This window comes from Pieris napi, chromosome 1 (genome assembly GCF_905475465.1).
Source record: "Pieris napi chromosome 1, ilPieNapi1.2, whole genome shotgun sequence".
In the NCBI taxonomy this organism is placed as follows: Eukaryota; Metazoa; Arthropoda; class Insecta; order Lepidoptera; family Pieridae; genus Pieris; species Pieris napi.
The window spans coordinates 4,984,688-4,995,812 of NC_062234.1; positions in this window are offsets into that span (position 1 = coordinate 4,984,688).

Below are 11,125 nucleotides of genomic sequence, written 5' to 3' on the forward strand. Positions count from 1 at the left end.
TGCGGTTACTGTAATGACTGTGTAATTATACGTGATATGACAGCCCGCGGCTGTGTCATTGTACATAAAAGTACATAACCGTTGTGGTCTCTAGTCTTGTGGCTATGTAAAGAATATATAACATGTCCTATTTATTGATACTCTTCTGGTACACTTAAAGACTTAACAATTGTGTACACAACAGTAAAAAAGAATTCTCTTCATTGAAGCATGTATAAGTCGTTTTGATATTTACCCAAAATCTTATTGACTGTAAATTTGATTGAAGGTAAATAAACAAATTAACAATAACATTTATATAATATTTCCAAATCAAGAATAAGTTAAGTAATATTATATAATATATATTGTGTTAAGTCAATTTGTGTTGTCCCAAAGATTTCCACCGAATACTGAATCGGCAATCTTGTATCAAGAAGTTTATATTTAAATAAACCCACTTAATAAATCATATGAATGTTACCGCTAATAAAAAAGATGTAGAAACTTTTTAGAACACACAAAAACGAAAATTTTAAAAATGTTCGAAAGTTTTGCTTTATATCAGATAAGGCAATACAACATTCCAATCTACTCGATTGGTCTTCCACTGAATGCGTCATGGCTTTCGCAGCCTGGAGTTAGCAACAAAATCGGTTCCCATAGCTAAGATCAAGTCTGTAGAGTGGTTGATGACGATGCACATCGATCTTCAATATCACGTTTCGTCACAGAACACAACAAATAGAGCTTTTTCTGCCCTCGACATGTTTGAAGGCTTTTAACATTCTTTCTCGGAAGACTGTTATTTATTTTTAGTTGCCTCGGTGTACTTAACATATTTCGTTTCTCTTTTCACGGTAAAATGGGGTTCTTACATTTAAATTTCTTTGATTTATACATACAAATGCCAACACAATCACGTGGTTGCATAAAAATGAGAATTGCAAACTGAACACAATGAAAATGTGAAAAAATGCATGTTGCCTGTTTGCTGGTTGGAGGTATTTGAAGAATTGTATTACTCCATATCGTCTTACTATGAAAATCGTAAAATACATATACAAAATCTAAATTCTTACCCCGATAGATCTCATGAGGAACCAGAAAAAGACATGATTTTCTAATATAAAATATTTTATAGTTAGAATGTTTTAATCCGAAACATGGGTTAGTAAATTGTATATACACTTTGTCAGCATAATAAGTGAAATAGTAATGTTCAAGATTGTAACATAGAATGATGATGTTGGTTTGTTATGTTTATTATATTCTGTACTGTACATTATACACGTAAATTATATTTGATGTACGTGCATTTTCAGTGTTTGTTGTTAGTGTTATAACAGATTTATATTTTTGTTAGTGTGCCAAATTAATAATTAACTAAACATTTCTTTCAATCCCTATCTCCATTTAGTTTGGTTACAATTTCCTTAATTATTTTTCAAACCGGCAACTGTTAATGAACACGAATGAACGCCCTCACGTTTCCTCAAAATTGTGAAGTACACAATTTTGCAACTACTTGTCCTCTAACAATGTAACCCAATCTATAACGATTCCAATTTAAGAGGTACAAACTCTGTCTTAATATTACTTGATACCCAACCTTATTGTAAGTACACAGAGTTTGATTTACATTGTCACTATTCCAAGCTTAACATGAGAGGCGGCACTTTATTTGAACACCTACAATTAACATAAAACATTTCTGAACACTTGTCAAGGGATTGGGGCTAACATTTATACAAATATTAAACGTAACTGTTCTAGAAATATGTTTTTTTTATTTGAATATATATCATTAATTTTAAGTGATTAAAGTTATGGTCCGTATTGTAATACGACGAAATTTATTAAAAAACATCAAATTAAATTTTAAATTACATATTCATTCTTAAGATGTAATTAAGTTTCACTACCGCCAACTAATTTCAGTACCCATCTTAATTATGAAAAGGATACATACTGGATCTCGTTAAAATTAATTACTTACATTTAATGAAAGTAAATTATTATTTGGCTAAAAGCCTTTATACGATTTTTAATTTTTAAAAGTTAAATAATAAATTCACGGATTGAAGACGACTTTGACGACTCATTGGTCTAGTGGTTAGTACCCCTGACTGCGAATCCATGGGTCCCGGGTTCGATCCCCGGCTGAGACAAACATCGATGTGATGAGCATTTGGTGTTGTGCTTAGGTCTTGGGTGTTTAAATATGTATTTATATGTCTATCTAACTATAATATGTATGTATGTCCGTTGCCTAGTACCCATAACACAAGCTTCACCAGCTTATCATGGGACTAGGTCAATTGGTGTGAATTGTCTTAAAAAAAAAAGACAATATTTATTATTTATACATAGAGATACGGTCTATTTACTAGCGGCTGGCCTCATTACATATGTATTATATCCTCAATATAAAGTACCAATCAGTAATTGGATTCGATATATCATTGTATCTGTGTGCAGTCGATAGCCGCAAACAAATTACCGAGGCCGTAACAATTTTTACACGAAATTCAGTTAATTTTCCAGTTGGCCACACGCAGCGCGGCGCAATTTGACAATTTAATGGGTTTTCGCGGATATTATGCATTTTAATGACCTATATTGCCTTCGATGTTTATTATAGCTACTTCATTAATAAACGAATTATCGTTTTTATTTCCCTATATCTCTATTTATTCGGAGCTTGATTTATTAACAGAATATAGCTATGTAGTAAATAGTTTTAACAGTATTCTCCGACATGTTTGGCACGAGGTTTGTACGAACGGTAAATGTTAACAACTGTAATTTATTTTTTCATATCGAATAGATTTACGACTCTTCATATATTCGCATATGCATACATAGATCATGTTATCTCTGTGTAATAACGTTAGTTCCAGGGACTCATATTATCTTCGTATAAAACGCGTTTACTTGTCAATAGCCATTATGAAAGAAGTCTTAAGAGCACTCGAATGAGTAATAACGTCCGCACGGAATAGACCGAGCCGCTCGGAATTGCCAGCAATAAAGTTATTTAGCCTCGAGTTCCATCTCACTCTATACAACCTTTACAACCCGAGTTATGGTACTTTTACTATTCCTTTATTAACAACTCCATCTACTTTAATTTTACAGAGAAACTTTTACAATCTAATAAAGACTGGAGCTATCAATGTTTTTATATTTAACAATTTTATTTCATTTGATATAAATGGGACAGTAGAGGTTTAGTTTGAATGCGACTTTTCTAAACTTAAATTTAAACATTTAAAACATTTCGACTAATAAAAAACCAACCATTCAGAAATGTTTGAAATGAAAAAAAAAATTGTTTTTTACAATGGAAAGTGTTCAGAGTTGTTCGGCTTAATACCTTCAGCTAAGTTTCATCATCGGACGTCGAGGCAGAATACCAAATTCCACCCGTATCACCTCGACGTCCGTCGTTCCATATCAAAGCGTTTTTAAGGCAGTTTTTGCCGTGCACCACCTCGATGTGGAACCAGGTGCCCACTGAAGTATTTCCGAACCAATTCGAGTTAGCGTCCTTGAAGAAAAGAGATACCAATTCTTAAAAGGCCGGCAACACACTCACGAGCCTTTAATTAGTTTCTGAATTGTACTATGTTTAGTATGTATGTATAGTAGTCTGAGTTTATATTATGTTTGATAGATGAAAGCGCCGCCTGAAAAGAATTTTATATTTCTATAGCGTCTGCATAAAGTATCAAAGAAACGTGTTTAATCATTCATGTTATTCTCGTATCTATTGAATGTAAATAAATTTCTTTTCTTGTCTATGGAAAATAAAAACGTGCAACAAAGAAGTTCATGGCCCTCGGAAGGTATGGCATCTATATCTGAATACGAGATTATAATCGTAATTTACATTGAACTACGAGTACATTACTACGAGGCATTTAAAGGTACTTTATAAATTCTAATTCCCACACATTTTATACGTAATAAGTTACCTAAAGAAGATTAAAGTTTTTTTCTGCATCAGTTTGTAATTTATAGAAATGAAAGGCGCCCGGCAAATCCCCGGACCCACTGCGCCTAAACGTGTTATTAAAAAGGTATTATTCTTAATCTTTCACGTTTCAAGATATTATCTTTCGATTTAATGTCTAGTTTTTTAAATGAGTTGTACGATGATTTTAAATTAAATGTTAAAGCTTGGATTAATAAGGTCGACTGTGTGTATTATACTGTAAAAAATAATCCTCTAAGCCCAGACTGGGCTTAGAGGATTATTTTTTACAGTATAATAAAATCCTAATAATATTTTTTAATCAACTTTTGATTCGTAAACATGTTGGCTCTTTGAATGTCAGCTGCGTTTGAATGAATATATTTGTAACTTTTATATAGTCAGAAATTTAAATAAAGTACCCGTACAAGAGTATCAAGTGTGAAAGAAAAATTATGGTGCATATGAATATTGTTTCTCCGAGAATCGAACATCTAACGAGCTCAGTCGTATAAGCACCAGCTAAAGTACACATGTAGATTTCCCTTTCCCAATAGGTACTTTATTTACTATCCACTATTTTCTTCCATTTAAGACCCAATATTTCCATGACATCATCAGTCCATTGAGTATTTTTGCTTGTGCATAGTGCACTATGGTCTGTTATATTTATCATATTATAATTAATTTTCCCGCACTTATACGGGTTAGGGTATTTTTAGAACACCTTATACATTCAATGTAATAATTTATCTTTTGTTATCAAATGTACAGGTCCGTTCTTGGTACATTATGAAAGGGAACTTTTGTATGGCGATATTGCTATAGAAAGAGCCGCAGGGAGCGCAATACACACATTTCCCTTGTAATATCCCGCTAGGGTCTTCGTAATTGTCGCCCGTCGCAGGAAATTTTTGTTTATAATTTTAATTTAAAGATAAGTATCATCCTTTAGCATGCCCAGTACATGAGTATTCATACATAATGATGGGTTAAATTTGTACTTATTTCTTTTTTAAAAGCTTCACATATGGTCGATGTATATAAAATTAAATAATATTTGCTTTTTCAATTCATTACCTAACTCATGTTATATGAAACTTATGTATAATATCATTTTAATGCACGATTGATGAGTTTAGTTGAAAAGCAACATGTGTTCTTAATGGTATACTTTTTTACATTAACCATTCAAAACACAACAGTTAACTTAAATTTAAAGTTTTTAAATAATTGCGCGGCGCTCGACTAATACATTTTACCATTACTTTTTATGATCTGAAATAATTTGAGAGGTTATTTTTTATCTACGTAAAATAACTGTAAGATCGCGATTAAACGCACACCTTGATACGAAAGAGATTTATGATAAGTCGCACGCATCTGCAATTTCTTAGCATCAAAAGAGATCTTGATTCAGTTCGTGTGTATAGCCTGGGGTGGGTGAACAGATCCGCTCCGTTGATAGAACGACATTGTAGACGCTATTGTTCCGACTCTTCCAAAGCCATTAACGCTGACAGGGGTCTACTTTGCTCACGATAATTACATCGATATATCTATATATATATATATATAATTCTTCTGTGAGTGTGTATGTCACTGAACTTCTCTCAAACGACTGGACCGATTTTGATGAAATTTTTTGTGTGTGTTCAAGGGGATCTGGGAATGGAGATAGATTCACAAATCAGCCCGCCAGATGGCGCTGCAGTCGGTACTTTCATACTTTGCTTTACTAATTGCTTGAAATATCATGCAGGACAACGTCTGTCGGGTCCACTAGTAGATGATATTTTCAACGTTATATCTAATTATACAATAAGTATTTCTATTTTGTAAAGTTTAGGCAAGAATATATATATCTTAGAACGCCCTAAAAGTCCATTTCCAAAAAGTATACACGCTATATATATTTCAAGTATATAAAGCGGTAAACGTTGTTGTTATATACTTTTGGTGTGTGTAGTGTGATTACATAGTAAATAAAAAATATTGTGGAACGTTATACGGGTGGTATTTCCGAAGATAAAACTTAAATACTTCGATAATCGTTAACCTAAATACTTGACCATGTATTTAAAATCTATTTCATATCACGGTGTGATTCAATATAAAAAAAACTTATTTTTATATATATAAACGCGTCGCTGACATCAATTCAAGTAAATTTCCCATTTATTCAGCACGTTCGGCGCCATTTAATAGTTTTTATGTGAAAATTGATCATGAAAGTAATTATAATAGCTCCGGGCGTAACGATTGCTGGTAACGAAGGCAACATAGCGAGCGCGTCCAATGGAAGATTATAAGTGTTATGAGTACTTCATAATGGTATTTAATATAACCACGAATGAAACCAGACACAAGTTTCACTTTAATAACATTTGTATAGTTACATTTAATAAATATTCTGTCTTGGTCAAAGCAGAACACAAGCAAGTTTGTGTACATCCAGTTAAAAAAGAAATATACATTAAATGCTTCTAATTTTACAATTACTGCCATTTCTCAAATTAAGGGCGTAGAACGGAAGAGAAGAACTGGCAATAAACTCTCCGCCACTCTTTTTTAAGACGACGTGATACACCTCTTGGTAATAATAATTATATTAATTCTGTGGCTATACAACCCTATATGGAGCCTGGTCTTAGATTGCATCCGATCTATCGATCTTCGATTAATATTTTAAACACAAGTATTTCGTCGATTACTGGGTTTCAGCGTTGCCGGTTTCCTCATAAATGTTGCCTTCAACGAAAATTCAGTGCAACGCGATTTGAACGCATGACCTCATGGTTGAGAGGCGCACGCCTAAACCACTAGGTACGTCACGTAATGATAACAAATAGTTTCATAAGGAACAATACGACACACTGCTGACCAATCTCTTGAAGACAATTAGAAAGAAACAATTACTCTATCGACATGCCAAGACAATAACTTATTATATCAGCTTACAATATTCTCGTCATTGTATTTTCATACAATTAATTATACAGCCATAATAAATAATACTGACAGCCCACACACGCACAGATTAATTTCACAATATACATTTAAAAAAAAAATGTGTGAGTGTACTAGGTGTACACACGTAAGAAGTGAAACTAATTTATGACCTTATTTTTCGAAAAATGATCTACTATATGCAACTTTACAGAAATTGGTTAAATAAAGTTAAATTAGATAAAGTTTATCAAAAGGCTTTTATTATCATAGACATGAATACAAATACAATTATTTCATTTTAACTTATTACTGTACTTACTATGTAGTACTAAGATTATTACAGAATTTCATTAATTGTAATAGAATTATTAGTATTACTAACATTGTTATCGTTATTATATATTTTTGTTACTAATGGCTTCGAATCTCTTCGGATCAACCGTGGTAGGGACAAGAAAAAGATGGCGCGTAACCGAAAAATGTGACGCGTAACGAAAAAATGTTACACTAAATTTTTTTCCAATTTTTTTTTTTTTCAAAAACAAGCGCTCAATTAATTTGCATAGAAGTTCCACAAATGATGCAAGAGAATTTAGGAAAGATACGTAATATCGGTTCCGGACTTTTTCAATACCAAACGAATATTTTTGTATACTCAACGAATATCGCATGAATTATAAGTCTACGTTGTTAGTTCTTGAGACTGGAACAATAACCCCCATCAATGTTCAGTTCACGCTGTGTCCGGCTCGCAGCCTTTGAAATGAAAGGTAGGTATTATTATGAATTCAAAGAGCTCTTTACTGAAACACACCTTTTGTGTTGTTAAAATAAATAGTAGTTGCTTGGTGATTTCACCTGCGTGAAATGAGGTTTTATAATACTATTTGGTATATTTATTAATTCACTAGCTGGCCAGGCGAACATCGTACCGCCTAACAGTCGGTTCTTTTTTTTTAATACTTATTCTGCTATTCGGTACACCGGTCTAGCTAGAAAGATAAAAAAAGAAAGTTGATAATACAACAAATACATTATGTCAAAAATAAAAATTTACCTTCCCGGAACCCCTCCACTAACACTTGAACTTTATGATATGGTATTAAAGTTCAAATTGCCTTTAAATATTATTACGAATATTTTGTATGGGAATATAGAAAAGTGTTGTTTTTAGACTTTTTCACTCAATTCCTTCTAATTTTTCTCTCCGTAAGAACCATCCTCGTACTTCGAGGAATATTATAAAAAAAGAATCAGACAAATCGGTCAAGCCGTTTTCATGTTATGTCGTGACAACGGAAAACGGGTTTCATTTTTATATATATAGACTAAGTTTAGTAGGATCACCTTCATGACTGGAAGTCTTCTACGGTCCGCTTCACGACACTTTTCTTTTGCGAACTATAGAACTGCGGAATCGACTGCCGTTAGGGGTCGTCTCTGGTAGATACGAGCTCCAACTGTTTAAAGAAAGAGTATACTCCTCCCTAAAAGTCCGGCAACGCACTCGCTAAAATAGGTGTCCATGAGCTGCGATGACTGGCCTTTTTGGGCGTCGCGTAGGCTTTTTGCCCGCAAGTCCTATCCTATATATATATTATATTCAAAATTCTAAAAGAAACAAATGAATGTCAATAACAAATGAAACAGTGTCACTACAGCCAGCTATCGTGATCTTCTTTCTTAATAAGTAAGTCCGTAATCAAACTGTAATAAAAACCAAGTCTCGCAACTCAAGTCTTCTACTGCAAAATGTTGTCAGATCCATGTAATACCAAGTCGGTTAATTTATTCAGTCCCTACTTCAGGGACCTTGTCTTAAGGTATTACGTAATTAGCTAACCTAACAACATCTTATACTACCAAAAATCGTTTGTTTTTAATTGAAATGTTCATTTAACAACTAATTTATAAAGAATATAACGTATTAGGTATTAAAATATATCAGAAAAGTCTTTATTTGGTGCGACCTGGGAAAACTTTTAATTATATTTAAAACGATTCACTATATATTGTGCAATTTTAATAATACGTGATTATGCTGTTGTCTAACTAGATCACGCAAGCAACAATTATATTAAACCTATTCAATATGATACAAGTAGGTATATAAGTATGAAATTTGGCAGCGATAGGGTGCAGTCTATTGCGGCAGTAAGGTAAATAGCTGCCAGGCACAAGCTCTGTTGGGGATTACTGTTTCATCTATTAGGTTTAGGGAAAGCTTTGAACTACAGTCACGTATCTATAAGCTGACTATATATGTCATTATTACCCTTGTTATACTAGGTACTGGTCGGATACTGTATATTTACGTTACAGTTTGTATATTATTGGGGAAAGACATCTATATACGTATATAAAATTGTTATGTTGGTTTGTGTACACTTCAAAAACTCAAAAAGTTCTGCACCGATCGAACTGAAATTTAAGCATGATATATAATCCGCATCAAGCATTGTTTTTTTTCCACAAGTATTGCAAAATTAAACTTATATCATATGTATTTTTTGTTTTGTTTTTCATTTCTCAACTAATCACAATATGCCTAGCTAGTAAATAATAAAAACTTTATTTATAATAGAAATTGGTTGTGACAAAATTCATCTATCGCTGGTCCCTATACTAGGGAGTCGTTATAAAACCTCCATTGATAAAAATTCACACAAAACGTTTTTTTTAAACATAGGACCATCTCGAGCTGCGAGAGATTCGGATGAGTAGGGATTTCATTTACTAGTGGTCGCACCCATGCTTTTGTAGAATTCAACATCTTCTAAACTATCCTATACACGTATTTAAGCCCAAATAAATACCAAAAATACTTAAGCTTAGCTGTTTTGCTAACAAAGAGCTAATATACAAAGTCCGTAGTGTTCGTGTATGAACGATGTGAGGGCAATGGGCGTCTATAATGAAGCGGCAAATATTAATCTGTGTATTGTCGGTTTTTCTATTAAGAGCCGTCACATGCAGCTGACGTGCGGCAGTCTGTATATGTTCGGCTTCGGCTCTGTGGCGAATCGACCACTCTCCATACATATTACACATTCCCTTTTACTGTTATTTCACAGTGGCAGTTGGTTTCGAGCGCCCTTTATTTTTATTAGCGCATGGGAATATAATAAAAATACATTTTTTATTTATTACAAGCTTACAGTGGTCTCGACGTGAATTGGAAAGTGAATTGCTTTATACAATCACATTGCAGATTAAACCTAGTAAAATATATTAAAAAATAGCTGCTCTATTGTTGGCCTAGTGGCTTCAGCGTGCGACTCTCATACCTGAAGTCGTAGGTTCAATCCCCGGCTGTGCACCAATGGACTTTCTTTCTATGTGCGCATTTAACATTTGCTCAAACGATGAAAGAAAACATCGTGAGTAAACCGACATGTCTTAGACCCAAAAAGTCGACGGCGTGTGTCGGGCACTGGAGGCTGATCACCTACTTGCCTATTAGATTTAAAAATGAAACAGATTCAGATATCTGAGGCCAAGAACTATAGAGGTTGTAGCGCCACTGATTTATTTATAAAATATGTAAAATGCGCAAACGTTAATTTAGATGGATGCACCGTGGTCGTTGGTTCCAACCCCGGCTGTGCACCAATTGACTTTCTGTCCGGAAGGAAAACGTCGGGAGAATACCGGCATGTCCTAGACCCTTAGACACAGAAGTCCTGTCTATTTGGAAAAATCTAAATAGAATCAGACCCAGACCTAAAAAGATTGAAGCGCCCGCGATTTTTTAGTTGTCTTTAAAATATAGAATACTGTTACATTTAAAAAAAATACTACAGCATTATTAACAATTTAAAACTGTTAACCCCTATGCTATTTCCTCTACGCACATGTTTAGTTTATATTGCGATATGAAAATATATTATTTACGAACATGTGAATACGCCACCATCTGCGCAAATGTCTAATTACATACATGCAACCTACGTCACAGGGCGCGTCATATTTGTTCATAACGTTTATAATACATGTATAGACACTCCAATGTTATAAGAAAAGTATCACATATTAAAAGGTCATATGTTAAACATTCTAATGTTTTTATTACTATGCTTTATAAATCACATATGTATTTAAAGTTTGAATTCTGTTAGTAATAGTAAAGTATATAGTAGCTGTCCCTGTTAAAGGGATTTTTGAAGTTATACTTCTTTAGGCGCGTTATGAAAAATTGATTAGAGTGAAATTTTA